We start from the raw sequence: 17,245 nt of genomic DNA on the forward strand, positions 1-17,245 counted from the left end.
AGAAGGGGGAACAAAGTATTCATAGGAGGAAATACTGAGACAAAGAGTGGAGCAGAGACTGAAAGGCCATCCAGAGACTGCTCCATCTGGGGATCCAGCCCATATACAGCCACCAAATCCACTCACTATTGCTGATGCCAAGAAGTGCAAGCTAACAGGAGCCTGACAAATACAGAGGTGGATGCTCACAGCCAACCATTGGACCTAGCATGCGGTCCCCATTGGAGGAGTTAGAGAAAGGACTGAAGTAGCTGAAAGGGTTTGCAACCCCATAAGAACACAATACCATCCAACCAGATGCCCCCCCCCAGAGCTCCTAGGGACTAAACTGCAATCCCAAGAGAACACAGGGATGGAACTATAGCTCCTATCTGCATTTGTATTTCAGAGGATGGCCCTGCTGAATATCAGTGTGAGGAGAGGCCCTTGGTCCTGTCAAAGCTTGATGCCCCAGTGTAGGGTAATGTCAGGGCAGGGAGGTGGGAGGGAGTGGGTGGGTGGATGAGGGAACAACCTCATAGAAGCTGGGGGCTGTGGTGGGATAGCAGGTTTCTGGAGGGGAAACTGGGAAATTGGATAGCATTTAAAATGTAAATTAAATGCAATGTGTGTGTGTGTGTGTGTGTGTGTGTGTGTGTGTGTGTGTGTGTGTGTGTGTGTTCTTAAAAAAGAAATAAGAATACTGTTATGTGACATCTACAAACTGTGGAAAGAAGTTTGGGACTGAACAATGTAAACTGTCAGAAACAATGTTGACATAAACAAACAATATTAACATATGCTGGGAAAAGGATGAAACAGTTATTGAGATTTAGTATATCATATAGTTATCCTGTTCCTCAGTTTAGATCACCATTTCTCAACCTGTGGGATGTTACCTCTTTGGCAATCCTTTATCTCCAAAAATATTTACATTATAATATATAACAGTAGCAAAATTGCTATTATGAAGTAGCAACAAAAATCCTCTTCTGGTTGAGGTCAGCACAACACAAGGAACTGTATTAAAGTGTTACAGTATTGGGAAAGTTGAGAACCACTGGTTTAGATCAACTATAGAGCAAAATGAGTTCAAGGGCTTGAAAAATCACAATTAAATGGAAAAGCTCAGAACTTGGAAATACTGCTGCCTCTAAAAGCATGTCTTTGTGGTTTTTTATTCTAGCAAAAATTTTTACCCTTTGAAGATAAACTGAGTTCATAATGACAATAAATAATGAATATTTTCTGACTTTTCAATATACCACATAGTGTGATTAAATGTATTTTCCTACATTTAATATATTAGCCTTTATGTAGGGAAACAAGACAGCAGAGGAGATCAAGGGGATACAAATTGGAAAGGAAGTAAAAGTATCACTACTCACAGATGGTATCCTAGTGTACATAAGTGACCCCAAAAATTTTACCAGGCAACTTCTAGAGCTAAAGAAACACATTCAACAGAACAGCTGGATACAAATTTAACTCATAAAAATCAGTAGTACTTTTGCATACAAATGACAGGCTGAAAAAATCAGGAATATGTTTCACAATACCCTGAAATAATACAAAATATCTAGAAGAGAAAGTGGAAGAACTATTTGAAGAAAAACATGGATCGATAGGATGAACATAGTAAAAATGACTATCTGACAAAAAACAATCTACAGATTCAGTGTAACTCCAACACAATTCTTGAAAGGCCATGAAAGGAAAATTCTCAGCTCCATATGGAGAAACAAAACAAAACAGAGTAGCTAAAACAATCCTGAAAAATAAAAGAACTACTGGAGTGGAAGCTCAAAAGTCTGAGAAATACTTATGGAAATGTTCAACATTCTTAACAATCAGGAAAATGCAAATCAAAGTGACTCTGAGATGCCATCTTAGAAGGGGTAAGATCAATAACACAAGTGACAGCAAGGGGAACACTCATTCATTGCTGATGGGAGTACAAACTTGTATAAACACTTTGGAGATCAGTATGGTAGATCTTAAGAGATATGAGAATTGATCTACATCAAAATTCAGCTATACCACTCTTGGGTGGGCATGCAAAAGAAAATTCATCCTACTATAAGGACACCTGCTTAATCATGTTCCTTTTTGTATTATTCATAATAGAGAGAAATTGGAAAAAAACCCTAAATGTTCCTTCACGGAACATGGATAAAGAAAATCTGGCACATTTGCACAGTGGAGGATTACTCAGCTCTTAAAATAACAACACAAAATTTAGTCAAATAGATTGAACTAGGAAAAAACTGTCTTCCTCAGTGAGATAACACAGACCAGAAAGATAAACATGGCATATATTTGCTTATATGTAGATATTAGCTATTAAATAAATGATATATAAACTATAGTAAAAAGACCGAGAGATAAGGCTGGGGGTGGGGTACATACTTCTTTCTGAGAATAGGAAAAAGAATAGATTTTATGGGTGAACAGCAGAGGAGGGCAGGAAGGAATAAAAGAATCAAGTGCGAAGGTGATGGGAATATGGGGTTGAGGGAGAGAATGTGTAGAGAAACAGTTAAAATTTGGGGTATTACAAAAGGAGGTCAAAGGGATACAAATTGCAAAGGAAGAAGTCAAAATATCACTATTTGCAGATGATATGATAGTATACTTAAATGACCCCAAAAGTTCCACCAGAGAACTACTAAGCCTGATAAACAACTTCAGCAAAGTGGCTGGGTATAAAATTAACTCAAACACATCAGTAGCCTCCTTCTACTCAAAGGATAAACAGGCTGAGAAAGAAATTAGGGAAATGACACCCTTCATAATAGTCCCAAATAATATAAAATACCTTGGTGTGACTTTAACCAAGCAAGTGAAAGATCTGTATGATAAGAACTTCAAGTCTCTGAAGAAAGAAATTGAAGATCTCAGAAGTTGGAAAGACCTCCCATGCTTGTGAATTGGCAGGGTTAATATAGTAAAAATGGCCATTTTGTCAAAAGCAATCTACAGATTCAATGCAATCCCCATCAAAATTCCAACTCAATTCTTCATAGAAGTAGAAAAAGCAATTTGCAAATTCATCTGGAATAACAAAAAATCCAGGATAGTGAAAACTATCCTCAACAACAAAAGAACTTCTGGAGGAAATCACCATCCCTGACCTCAAGCAGTATTACAGAGCAATGGTCATAAAAACTGTATGGTATTGGTACAGAGACAGGCAGATAGACCAATTGAATAGAATTTAAACCCCAAATGAACCCACACACCTATGGTCATTTGATCTTTGACAAAAGAGCAAAAACCATCCAGTGGCAAAAAGATAGCATTTTCAGCAAATGGTGCTGGTTCAACTGGAGGTCAACATGTAGAAGAATGCAGATCAATTCATTCTTATCACCCTGTACAAAGCTTAAGTCCAAGTGGATTAAGGACCTCCACATCACTAAAACTAACAAAAGAAATAGTGGGGAAGAGTCTCGAACACCTGGGGTCTGGGAAAAATTTCCTGAAGAAAACATCAATGGCTTATTCTCTAACATCAAGAATTGACAAATGGGACCTCGTAAAACTCTAAAGCTTCTGTAAGACAAGGGATACTGTCAATAGGACAAACTGGCAACCAGCAGATTGGGAGAGGATCTTTACCAATCCTGCATCCAATAGAGGGTTAATATCCAAAATATATGAAGAACTCAAAAAGTTAGACTCCAGAGAGTCAAATAACCCTATTAAAATGGGGTGCAGAGCTAAACAAATAATTCTTAGCTGAGGAATATAAAATGGCTGAGAAGTACCTAAAGAAATGTTCAACATACTTAGTCATCAGGAAATGCAAATCAAAACAACCCTGAGATTCTATCTCACACCAACCAGAATGGCTAAGATCAAAATCTCAGGTGACAACAGATGCTGGCAAGGATGTGGAGAAAGAGGGACATTCCTCCATTGTTGGTGGGATTGCAGACTGGTACAACCACTCTGGAAATCAGTCTGAGGGTTCCTCAGAAAGTTGGACATTGTACTACCTGGGGGCCCAGCTATACCACTCCTAGGCATATACCCAAAAATGCTCCAACATACAACAAAGACACATGCTCCACTATGTTCATGGCAGCCTTATTTATAATAGCCAGAACCTAGAATGGATACAGAAAATGTTGTACATCTACACAATCGAGTACTACACAGCTATTAAAAACAATGATATTTAGAAATTCATAGGCAAATCGATGGAACTAGAAAAATATCATCCTATGGGTGGGCAGGCAGTGAAAGGTACCCTGATTCCTGGTGGATACAGGCGGAATTCCTGGGAGACAGTTAAAGTGATAGCATGTGCATTCCCAGCCTACCAGTTCAGGGCCTCACTAGCTACAACCCCCCACAAACCCCTGTAGAGAGGTTTGAGACAGACCAGTCACGTAGATCAATGCCCAAGCCCCTCCACAGGTGAGGTTGGGACCACAGGTTACATAGGCTCAAGACAGAGAAGTCACAGAGACAACATCGCAAACTCCTCCACAGGTGAGGATGTGACTGCAGATCATGAGGGCTCAAGACAGATCAGTAATAGAAACAGGACCACGTCCCTGAACATGTAGATGAGGTCTTCCCAAGCTTTCAGGATAAACTAATATGAATTACCTGCTGTCAGACACTGACCATCCAAAATACTGTACTTAAGTGCTGTGTTCAGAATTAAAGGTGTGCAAGAATTATTCCATCTTCTGAGAGCTTCTGTCATAAAAGCTGTAACACTGCTGTTTGGGGAAAAGATCTGTTCTCAGGAAATTGCCTCCAGAAGCTCCCCTGTACCCCTTGCTGGGTAGTCAGTCTCCTGCTGGCTCAGCCAGGTAGGGCAATTCAAGCTGCAGCAGCTCAAAAGAGAAGGACCAGCAGCTGGGGCCAGTGAAAGCTGTTCCCTTTCCTTGCCCAAACACACACACCTCACAGAGCAAGAGATCACTGTGAAGAGCACCAGACACCAGAAGCCCTACATCATCCTGAGTGAGGTAACCAAATCACAAAAAACACACATGGTATGCACTCATTGATAAGTGGATATTAGCCCAAAAGCTCAGATTACCCAAGATACAATCCACAGACCACATGAAGCTCAAGACGAAGGGCAACCAAAGTGCAGATGCTTCAGTCCTTCTTAAAAGGGGAAAAAAATAACCATAGGAGGGGTTACAGAGACAAAGTTTGGAGCAGAGACTGAAGGAATGACCATAAAGAGCCTGCCCCACCTAGAGATTCAGCCCATATACATACAGCCACCAAACCCAGACAATATTGATGCATCTAAGAAGTACATGCTGACAGAAGCCTGATATAGCTGTGTTCTGAGAGGTTCTGCCTGAGCAGATCTGATCAGTGATCATCAGAGGAGTTTCTAACATTGGAAGATAGGAACAAATACAAAGACTCACAGAAAAACATTATACACACACACACACACACACACACACACACACACACACACACACACACACAGAGAGAGAGAGAGAGAGAGAGAGAGAGAGAGAGAGAGAGAGAGAGAGAGAGAACTCCATGGAAGAGGAAATGGAAAGGTGGAAAGAGTCAGAGGGGTTGGAGGACACAAGGAAAACAAATTCCTCTAAATCAGCTAAACGGTGCTCATATGAACTCACAGAGACTGAAGAGACAGGATAGGGCCTGCACATCTTTGACCAGGTCCTCTGCATAGCTAATATGACCTTCAGTAACCATTTTTAATGAACTCCTGAGTGTGTCAATGAGTGGGTCTTTGATTCTTGTGCCTTCTCTTTGGGCTCTTTTCCTTCAGTGTGATGATTTTTGTTTTATCTTAATAATTTATTTATATCTTAGAAGCATGTTCTTTTCTAATGAGAGACAGAGAGTGAGAGGATCCTGATGCAGGTGATGTTTGGGGAGGAACTGAGAGGAACAGAGGGAGGGAAAACTGAAAACAAGGTATATGGGTGTTTTTTGTTGTTGTTGTTTAGAAATTTACTTCTATTTCATTAAGTATAAAATAATATACTCTGAAGAGGTTTATGATAATAGAAATATAAATATGTAAATAAACAACAAGGTATGAGAATTTATGCTTTATTTCTCTGAAACTGGATTATGATATAAGGGTTTTTTTCTTTTTTTTATTATTTTTTTTAACTTGAGTATTTCTTATTTACATTTCGAGTGTTATTCCCTTTCCCGGTTTATGGGCCAACATCCCCCTAATCCCTCCCCCTCCCCTTCTTTATGGATGTTCCCCTCCCCATCCTCCCCCCATTGCCGCCCTCCCCCCAACAATCACATTCAGTCTTAGCAGGACCCAGGGCTTCCCCTTCCACTGGTGCTCTTACTAGGCTATTCAATGCTACCTATGAGATCAGAGTCCAGGGTCAGTCCATGTATAGTCTTTAGGTAGTGGCTTAGTCCCTGGAAGATCTGGTTGCTTGGCATTGTTGTTCATATGGGGTCTTGAGCCCCTTCAAGCTCTTCCAGTTCTTTCTCTGATTCCTTCAACGGGGGTCCTGTTCTCAGTTCAGTGGTTTGCTGCTGGCATTCGCCTCTGTATTTGTTGTATTCTTGCTGTGTCTCTCAGGAGCGATCTACATCCGGCTCCTGTCTGCCTGCACTTCTTTGCTTCATCCATCTTGTCTAATTGGGTGGCTGTATATGTATGGGCCACATGTGGGGCAGGCTCTGAATGGGTGTTCCTTCTGTCTCTGTTTTAATATTTGCCTCTCTATTCCCTGCCAAGGGTATTCTTTTAAAGAATTTTAAAGAAGGAGTGAAGCATTCACATTTTGATCATCCGTCTTGAGTTTCATTTGTTCTAGGCATCTAGGGTAATTCAAGCATTTGGGCTAATAGCCACTTATCAATGAGTGCATACCATGTATGTCTTTCTGTGATTGGGTTAGCTCACGCAGGATGATATTTTCCAGTTCCAACCATTTTTCTATGAATTTCATAAAGTCATTGTTTTTGATAGCTGAGTAATATTCCATTGTGTAGATGTACCACATTTTCTGTATCCATTCCTCTGTTGAAGGGCATCTGGGTTCTTTCCACCTTCTGGCTATTATAAACAAGGCTGCAATGAACATAGTGGAGCACGTGTCTTTTTTATATGTTGGGGCATCTTTTGGGTATATGCCCAAGAGAGGTATAGCTGGATCCTCAGGCAGTTCAATGTCCAATTTTCTGAGGAACCTCCAGACTGATTTCCAGAATGGTTGTACCAGTCTGCAATGCCACCAGCAATGGAGGAGTGTTCCTCTTTCTCCACATCCTCGCCAGCATTTGCTGTCACCTGAGTTTTTGATCTTAGCCATTCTCACTGGTGTGAGGTGAAATTTCAGGGTTGTTTTGATTTGTATTTCTCTTATGACTAAAGATGTTGAACGTTTCTTTAGGTGTTTCTCAGCCATTCGGCATTCCTCAGCTGTGAATTCTTTGTTTAGCTCTGAACCCCATTTTTAATAGGGTTATTTGTCTCCCTGCGGTCTAACTTCTTGAGTTCTTTGTATATTTTGGATGTAAGACCTCTATCTGTTGTAGGATTGGTAAAGATCTTTTCCCAATCTGTTGGTTGCTGTTTTGTCCTAACAACAGTGTCCTTTGCCTTACAGAAAGAAGCTTTGCAGTTTTATGAAGTCCCATTTGTCGATTCTTGATCTTAGAGCATAAGCCAATGGTGTTTTGTTCAGGAAATTTTCTCCAGTGCCCATGTGTTCGAGATGCTTCCCCACTTTTTCTTCTAGTAGTTTGAGTGTATCTGGTTTGATGTGGAGGTCCTTGATCCACTTGGATTTAAGCTTTGTACAGGGTGATAAGGATGGATCGATCTGCATTCTTCTACATGCTGACCTCCAGTTGAACCAGCACCATTTGCTGAAAATGCTATCTTTTTTCCATTGGATGGTTTTGGCTCCTTTGTCAAAAATCAAGTGACCATAGGTGTGTGGGTTCATTTCTGGGTCTTCAATTCTGTTCCACTGGTCTATCTGTCTGTCTCTGTACCAATACCATACAGTTTTTATCACTATTGCTCTGTAATACTGCTTGAGTTCAGGGATAGTGATTCCCCCTGAAGTCCTTTTATTTTTGAGGATAGTTTTAGCTATCCTGGGTTTTTTGTTATTCCAGATGAATTTGCAAATTGTTCTGTCTAACTCTTTGAAGAAATGGATTGGTATTTTGATGGGGATTGCATTGAATCTGTAGATCGCTTTTGGTAAAATGGCCATTTTTACTATATTAATCCTGCCAATCCATGAGCATGGGAGATCTTTTTAATTGTATCAGCTCTGATGTAAAAGGATAAAACGGAATAGTATCCAAGTTATGTATAAGATAATAGGATAATTCTTTCCTGTTGTTTCTGAAATTATGTATTAGCTTGCTTGAGTAGATCCTTTTATTCTATTTTTCATTTATTTATTTACATTTCAAATGTTGTTCCCCCTTCCTGGTCTCCCCTCTATAAACCATCATCCCATTCCTCCTCCCCTTTGCTTTTATGAGGGTGGTTCCCACCGACCTACCTACTCCCACATCACCACTCTAGCATCCCCCTACACTGGAGCATCTAGCCTCATAGGATCAAGAGCCTTCCCTCTCATTGATGCCAGATAAGGCCAACCTCTCATATGCAACTGTGGCCAACCTCTCATATGCAGCTGGAGCCATGGGCCCATCCCTGTGTATTCTTTGGTTGGCAGTTTAGTCCCTGGGAGCTCTGGAGTGTGTGTGTGTGGGGGGGTGGTTAGGTTGGTTGATATTGTTCCTATGGGGTGGCAATCCCCTTCACTGCTTCAGTGGTCCTTTTGCTCAGTCCAATGGTTGACTATAAGCATCCACCTCTGTATTGGTCAGGCTCTTACACAGCCTCTCAGGAGACATCCATATCAGGCTCCTGTCAGAAAGCACTTCATGGCATCAGCAATAGTGTCTGGGTTTGGTGTCTGTATATGGGATGGATCCCAGGTGGGGTAGTCTCTGGATGGCCTTTCCTTCAGTCCCTGCTCCACTCTTTGTCCCTGTGTTTCCTTTACACAGGAACAATTCAAGAAAAGAATGCAGTTTTAATAAAATGGGAAATTCTAGCCTGAGTTTCTTCCTTTGTTTTGGAGATAACATAATTACATCATTATGCCCCTTTCCTTTTCCCTCTCTTTTCTCCAAATCCTACCATGTATCTAACATGTTCCTTCTAATTCAATGTTTCTTTGTCTTTAGCCATTGTTGTTGTTGTTGTTGTTGTTGGCTGGGGTGGTGGTAGTGTGTGTTTGTTGGTGAGGGGTGGGGGTATATATGTATTCCTAAATACAGAAAAAAAAACCCAAGGAGAGGATTCTTTTGACACTTACCGTGTTATAAAGATGTATTCACTTAGATTTCATAAGAAAAAATGGATTTGGGATACCCATGTACCAGTACTTTGCCCTTTGAAACATTTTCCCTAAAAGATCCAGACCTCTGCTCCCTTGTTTCAGAATGCTTGAACCATTTACAGTACCTCATGACATCTTTTTCAATGATTCATATAGCAACTTCTTTTGTAGAGATCCTTATAACTCAGATTATCACATATATCTTTTTTTCCTTTCCAACTGTGATCTTTGCCTTGATTTCTGGTTCTAATTTGACTTATATCTATTGAAAGAGTAGCTCTAAAATGCCTTTAAGCTTGCTTCTGTTTCTGAGTTTCTGATCTTATTGCCAGGGCTTAGTTCACTTTTATTTTTCATCTTAATTCAGTGTCATTCATTCTTCGATGATCATATAAAGCATTGCATTAAGTCTTAAAACTGTATGTATTCATTCAATGTAGATTTAGTGATTAAATAAATATTTGGTGAGCACATTCTATATTTTAGGTGTCTGAGGCTTGCTTATCAGTCAAAAGCACTTGTGCCCATGGAGTTAGTATTTTACTAGAAAATAATATAATAATTAATAAACAAATGTTATGTTATGGAAAATATTTATAAATGGCTTGAAAAACTAATATAAAAAGGAAGGGGAAAGGGAGTTGCTGAATCAGTGTTATATAGGATAGTTAGGGAATGACTTATTAAAGTAGCAATTGACTAGAGACCTATAGTTACTATATTAAATAATATAGACATTTGGAGAACAAGTGTAACAGAAAGAAAAATTCAGTGTAAGGAATTTAGTATGATTGAGATGGGAGCTTTGAACAGAGAGAAATATTGAAAGCCCTTGAATAAAATAAAGACTATTAAAATTGATGTTCCATAACAGGTCATGAGCAGTCAAGCAGATTATTTTTTTGTTTATTTTGATTAAAATAAATTTTGATTAAAATATAATTACGTTAATTTCAACCTTCCCTTTGTTCCCTCTAACCTCTCACATGTACTCTACTCCCTCCATTTCTTTCATTGACTATTACTGTTACACATACATATAAAGAGAGAGATAAACACCCATATATGCAAACATGTTTAGATACATTAAAACAAACTGCTGATCCATCTGGTGTTGCAAGTGTGTAGTATTATTTCAGGGCTGACCACTTTGCACTGGATAGTTGTAATTACAAATTTTATCCCTGGAGCAAACAGAGACTGTTATAGCAAAACCTCAACTAGCTGAAATGCAGAGATCAAGAGACTGTGTAGAACCCAGTCTATACAATGGATACATCTATAATATAACTCCTGCATGTATGGCTCAGGGAAAGCCTCTTCCTCTTGTAAGAGTGGGCAGAAACTTTAAAAGTAATAGGACCAGGAAGTCTTCTGTGAGATTGCATCCTTTAGAAAAGTCAGGGACATACAAACATAATACCTGAATAATATGGCTATCTAAAGAAGACCTGGACAATGACAGAACCAACAGACATGCTAATGTGGAAGGAACAGGAAATCTTATGGGGGTCTCAATATTGAACAGGGAAGTATAAGCAGGTAATAACTGTGGAGAGACAGAATTTTGACTTTTACTCTGAGGAAGAATATACTATTGGAAAGCAAGCACTAAAACAGGAATGTTAGTTAAGAGGTATTTAGAATAATCTGAGAAAGCAACGTTCGCTGCAAAGTATTCACAGTGAAGATGGCGCTTCTGAAAATAATTAATGCCTCCTTAAAACTATATTCAATTGTGCTCTTTGCGGTCCTCATAATGTTATGTCCATGTACTGGATATGGTGTATGTGCATAAATCTTTGTATAAGTGTTATAAAGAGAAAGAATGAATCTAAATGCAAAAGCTTTTGCATTGTGTTGTCAAGCCAACTGGCATGAACACCTGCATTTACCCTGCAATTAGGTAATAGATAAAATCTTTTATGGGGCCTCCACATGGTAGTTGAACACAGTTGGGGAGAACAATTTATTTGTTCTATTTCAAAGATCAGTTTGGGGTTGGGGATTTAGCTCAGTGGTAGAGCGCTTGCCTAGGAAGCGCAAGGCCCTGGGTTCGGTCCCCAGCTCTGAAAAAAAGAACCAAAAAAAAAAAAAAAAGTTCAAAGATCAGTTTGGCACGATGATCCAGTAAATAAGTTAATGCGGTGTTCATAATTGTTAGAATTTTGGAAAAGTTTTAAAATGAGTTATGGGATTCTTGTTTGTGAACTGTGTTGTTTTCTTTCATTTTTTAAAAAAAACTGTGCAGATAAGGTAAATCATTGTTTTTGAAGAAATATGTTGATCTGAATGAAATCTAAAAATCTGTGGACTTGAAGTTGATTTAGATTATTTTGATTCAGGGGTTTTATCTATTGCCAGCAATGTCATGGGAAACTCCTTTTTCTTTCAAAAGTGTGAAACTAATTACTGAAAACTGTCTTTGATGTTTAAATTACTAAATGTCAAAGGTGGAAATCAAACTGTAGCTCTTTCACATTTTAGGCAGAGAATGAGAAGTGGGAAAACCTTGAGACCTCTGCATTGATCATCAAGTCAGTTTCAATACTTTCCAGCAAGCATCAACTACAGCTCTGACTAACCCACAGGAAAGGCTGTGGGAAGAATTTATCACTGTATAGCCATTATTGGACCCATTTCATCTTTCGCCCTTGAGCTAATCTACGTAACTGGAAAGCAAAGCAATAAAATAAAAAAAAATATTGGCAAGAGATAAATTGGAATGCATGTAACAGAAACACACACACATTTTAGAAAATAAAAATCTGAAAATCACCATGATTTTACTAAGTTTTAAACTATTTCTTTGTGGGGTTTTTTTGTTTTTATTTTATGTATGTAGGCATTTGTCCCACATATTTGTCTGTACCACATGTATGCCAGGTACCTGTGGAGACCAGAAAAGCTGTTGAGTCTCTTGAAACTGGAGATACAGATGACTGAGTTGCCATATCCTTGCTGGGAACTGAAACTAATTCTCTGAAAGAGGAATCAGTGCTCTTAATGACTGAGCAATTTCTCCAGCCTTGATTTTCACTAATTTTTAATGCTAACTTTAAAAAACAAAAAATACTAGGTAGCAAAGCTTATAAAAATATAAATGGACTAAAAATACTTGAAGTTGAGAGAAACTTAATCAGTTCCTACTATGTGCTTGTTCATGCATACAGCTGTGACAGACAGAACATATAAAACTACTGTAAATAGGCCAGTAACTGTTTCATCACATTAAATGCTCTGATTATTTGAGGAAAACAGTAGAAGTACAATTTGATTTGTTCACTTAGAAGGTATTGTTTTAAAATTGTTTAATTTTATATTGTGTATAAGAATGCTTGCCTGCATGCATGACTAGTGTGTGTGGCTATCCTTGAAGCTAGAAGAGAGTGTTCAGTCTCCTGTAATTAGATTTACAGAGGATTGTGAACTGCCATGTGAATTCTGAGAACTGAACCCAGGTTCTCTGGAAGAGCAACAAATGCTCTTAACTAGTAACCCATCTCAGCCACAGGTTTTTTTTTTACTCTCTGTAATGTCTGGTTTTGTGTGTTAATTGACACAAGCTGGACTTATCACAGAGAAAGGAGCTTCCCTTGAGGAAATGCCTCCATAAGATCCAGCTGTAAGGCATTTTCTCAATTAGTGATCAAGGTGGAGGGTCCCTTGTGGGTGGGGCCATCCCTGGGTTCTGGGTTCAGTTCTGGGTTCTGTAAGAGCAAGCTGAGCAGGCCAGGGGAAGCAAGCCAGTAAGTAACATCCCTCCATGGCCTCTGCATCAGCTCCTGCTTCCTGACCTGCTTGAGTTCCAGTCCTGACTTCCTTTGATGATGGACAACAATAATGAAGTGTAAGCTGAACAAACCCTTTACTCCTCAACTTGCTTTTTGGTCACGATGCTTTGTATAAGAATAGAAACCCTGACTAAGACAGTCTCCATTTAACAACTCAGTGTTTAGCAGTGTCCATGTTTTGTGCCAGGCAATGTGTATAGAAGTGGAGATTCACCCTTTCTCAGTTATATCTAATAAGACTGCTGGATAAAATATAATCTCCAACTTTTAAGTTTGTAATAGTCACACTACAAAATATAAAAATAATATGCAGAATTTATAAAAATGTATTTTATTTAAACTAATATATCCAACATGTTATATATGTTATCATGACATGTAATAAATAGAAAATAAATGAGATAATCCAATATTTTTTTCAGTTTTTCAGTCTCTCACAGCCTTTTCACCTAGAGAAGATAACAATTTGGACTAACTGCATTTCAAGTGCATAATAGCCGCTGGTGCTGAGCTGTTGGAAGCATAGGTGTTTTAAAAAATGCCACTCAGGTACCAGCCACCTTGGTTTAGATTGTTTCACTATCAAACACAATGGAGGGAACAGAGGTAATTTTGAAGACCAGTCATTTTTACTTCATGGGTGAACCACTAAAAATAGTGGTATCTTTTTTAATAGACTCCATTCTCTTTTCTTATTTCTCCTACCAATCTATTGAAAATCAAATATAAAATATATTCTCTGTAATGCTAATCTTGGTTGGCAGCTTGAGTGAATAAGAGTTGTCTTGAACTAGTGAAATCCAACAAGGTATGTACTCACTGATAAATGGATATTATACCCAAAATTTGGAATACCTAGGAAAAAAATTACAGATCATATGAAGCCCAAGAAGAAGGAAGACCAAAATGTGGATGTTTCATTCCTTCTTAGAAGGGAGAATGAAATACTCATGGGAGGAAAATACAGGGACAAGAGTGGAGTAGGGACTGAAGAAAAGGTCATCCAGAAACTGCCACACCTGCGGATCCATCCCATATGCAGACACCAAACCTAGTCACTATTGGGGATACCAAGAGGTGCATGCTGATAGGAGCTTGATATGGGTGTCTCCTGAGAGGCTCTGCCAGAGCCCTACTGATACAGATGAGGATGCTTTTGGCTAACCATTGGACTGAAAAAGGGTATTGCAGTGGAGGAGTTAAGGACTGAAGGAGCTGAAGGGGTTTGCAACACCATAGGAAGAACAACAATATCAACCAACTACACCACACCAACCAAAGAGTACACATGGAGGGACCCATGAAACCAGCCACATATGTAGCAGAGGATGGCCTTGTCCAGCAACAATAGGAGGAAAATCCCTTAGTCCTATGAAGGCTTGTTGCCCCCAATATAAGGTAATGCTAGGGCATTGAGCTTGGAGTGGGTGGGTAGGAGTGGGAGCATCCTCATAGAAGCAGGGGGAGGGGGAGTATAAGAGAGGGGGCAAAGGGGATAGCATTTGAAATGTAAATAATAAAATATCCAAGAAAAAAACTTTTTTAAAAAATGCATTTAGTCTTATATTTGTCCTATTTAATATTTCTATGATTACAAAAGTTGCACCAGAGAACTACTAAGCCTGATAAACACGTTCAGGAAAGTGGCTGGGTATAAAATTAACTCAAACAAATCAGTAGCCTTCCTCTACACAAAAGAGAAGCAAGCAGAGAAAGAAATTAGGAAAATGACACCCTTCAAAATAGTCCCAAATAATATAAAATAATTCGGTGTGACTTTAACCAAGCAAGTGAAAGATATATATATATATATATATATATATATATATATATATATATATATATATATATATATATATTAAGAATTTCAAGCCTCTGAAGAAAGAAATTGAAGAAGATCTCAGAAGATGGAAAGATCGCCCATGCTCATGGATTTGCAGGATTAATATAGTAAAAATGGCCATTTTACCAAAAGCAATGTACAGATTCAATGCAATCCCCATCAAAATACCAATCCAATTCTTCAAAGAGTTAGACAGAACAATTTGCAAATTCATCTGGAAGAACAAAAAAATCCAGGATAGCTAAAACTTTCCTCAACAATAAAAAGACTTCCAAGGGAATCACTATCCCTGAACTCAAGCAGTATAACAGAGCAATAGTAATAAAAACTGTATGGTATTGGTACAAAGACAGACAGAAAGACCAGTGGAATAGAATTGAAGACCCAGAAATGAACCCACACACCTATGGTCACTTGATTTTTGACAAAGGAGCCAAAACCATCCAATGGAAAAAAGCATTTTCAGCAAATGGTGCTGGTTCAACTGTAGGTCAGCACGTAGAAGAATGCAGATCAATCCATTATCACCCTGTACAAAGCTTAAGTCCAAGTGGATCAAGAACCTCCACATCAAACCAGATACACTCAAACTACTAGAAGAAAAAGTGGGGAAGAATCTCGAACACATGGGCAGTGGAGAAAATTTCCTGAACAAAACACCAATGCCTTATTCCCTAAGATCAAGAATCAACAAAGGGGACCTCATAAAACTACAAAGCTTCTGTAAGGCAAAGGACACTTTTGTTAGGACAAAACAGCAACCAACAGATTGGGAAGAGATCTTTACCATTCCTACAACAGATAGAGGGCTTATGTCCAAAATATACAAAGAACTCAAGAAGTTAGACTGCAGGGAGATAAACAACCCTATTAAAAATGGGGTTCAGGCAACCAGAGCTTCCAGGGACTAAGCCACTACCTAAAGACTATACATGGACTGACCCTGGACTCTGTCCCCATAGGTAGCAATGAATATCCTAGTAAGAGCACCAGTGGAAGGGGAAGCCCTGGGTCCTGCTAAGACTGAACCCCCAGTGAACTAGACTATGCGGGGAGGGTGGCAATGGGGGGAGGTTTGGGAGGGGAACACCCACAAGGAAGGGGAGGGGGGAGGGTGATGTCTGTCCGGAAACCGGGAAAGGGAATAACACTTGAAATGTATATAAGAAATACTCAAGATAATAAAAAAAAAATAAAAAAAAATAAAAGCCTTAATCGAGGCTTGGAGCTTGCCTCATTAAAGGAGTGTATTTGAATATCTCATATTAAAATATTGGTCTGTAAAAAAAAATGGGGTTCAGAGCTAAACAAAGAATTCACAGCCGAAGAATGCCGAATGGCTGAGAAACACCTAAAGAAATGTTCAACATCCTTAGTCATAAGGGAAATACAAATCAAAACAACCCTGAGAATCCAACTCACACCAGTAAGAATGGTGAAGATCAAAAACTCAGGTGACAGCAGATGCTGGCAAAGATGTGGAGAAAGAGGAACACTCCTCCATTGTTGGTGGGATTACAGACTGGTACGACCATTCTGGAAATCAATCTGGATGTTCCTCAGAAAATTGGACACTGAACTACCTGAGGACCCAGCTATACCTCTCTTGGGCATATACCCAAAAGATGCCCTAACATATAACAAAGACACATGCTCCACTATGTTCACAGCAGCCTTATTTATAATATCCAGGAGCTGCAAAGAACCCAGATGCTCTTCAACAGAGGAATGGATACAGAAATTGTGGTACATCTACACAATGGAATACTACTGTGCTGTCAAAAACAATGACTTTATGAAATTCATAGGCAAATGGATGGAACTGGAAAATATCATCCTGAATGAAGTAACCCAATCACAGAAAAACAGACATGGTATGTACTCATTAATAAGTGGCTATTAGCCCAAATGCTTGAATTACCCTAGATGCACAGAACACATGAAACTCAAGAAGGATGATCAAAATGTGAATGCTTCACTCCTTCTTTAAAAGGGGAACAAGAATACCCTTGGCAGGGAATAGGGAGGCAAAGATTAAAACAGAGGCAGAAGGAACACCCATTCAGAGCCTGCCGCACATGTGGCCCATACATATACAGCCATCCAATTAGATAAGATGGATGAAGCAAAGAAGTACAGACCGACAGGAGCCGGATGTAGATCGCTCCTGAGAGACACAGCCAGAATACAGCAAATACAGAGGCGAATGCCAGCAGCAAACCACTGAACTGAGAACGGGACCCTCGTTGATGGAATCAGAG

This window comes from Rattus norvegicus, chromosome X (assembly GCF_036323735.1).
Source record: "Rattus norvegicus strain BN/NHsdMcwi chromosome X, GRCr8, whole genome shotgun sequence".
Classification (NCBI taxonomy): domain Eukaryota; kingdom Metazoa; phylum Chordata; class Mammalia; order Rodentia; family Muridae; genus Rattus; species Rattus norvegicus.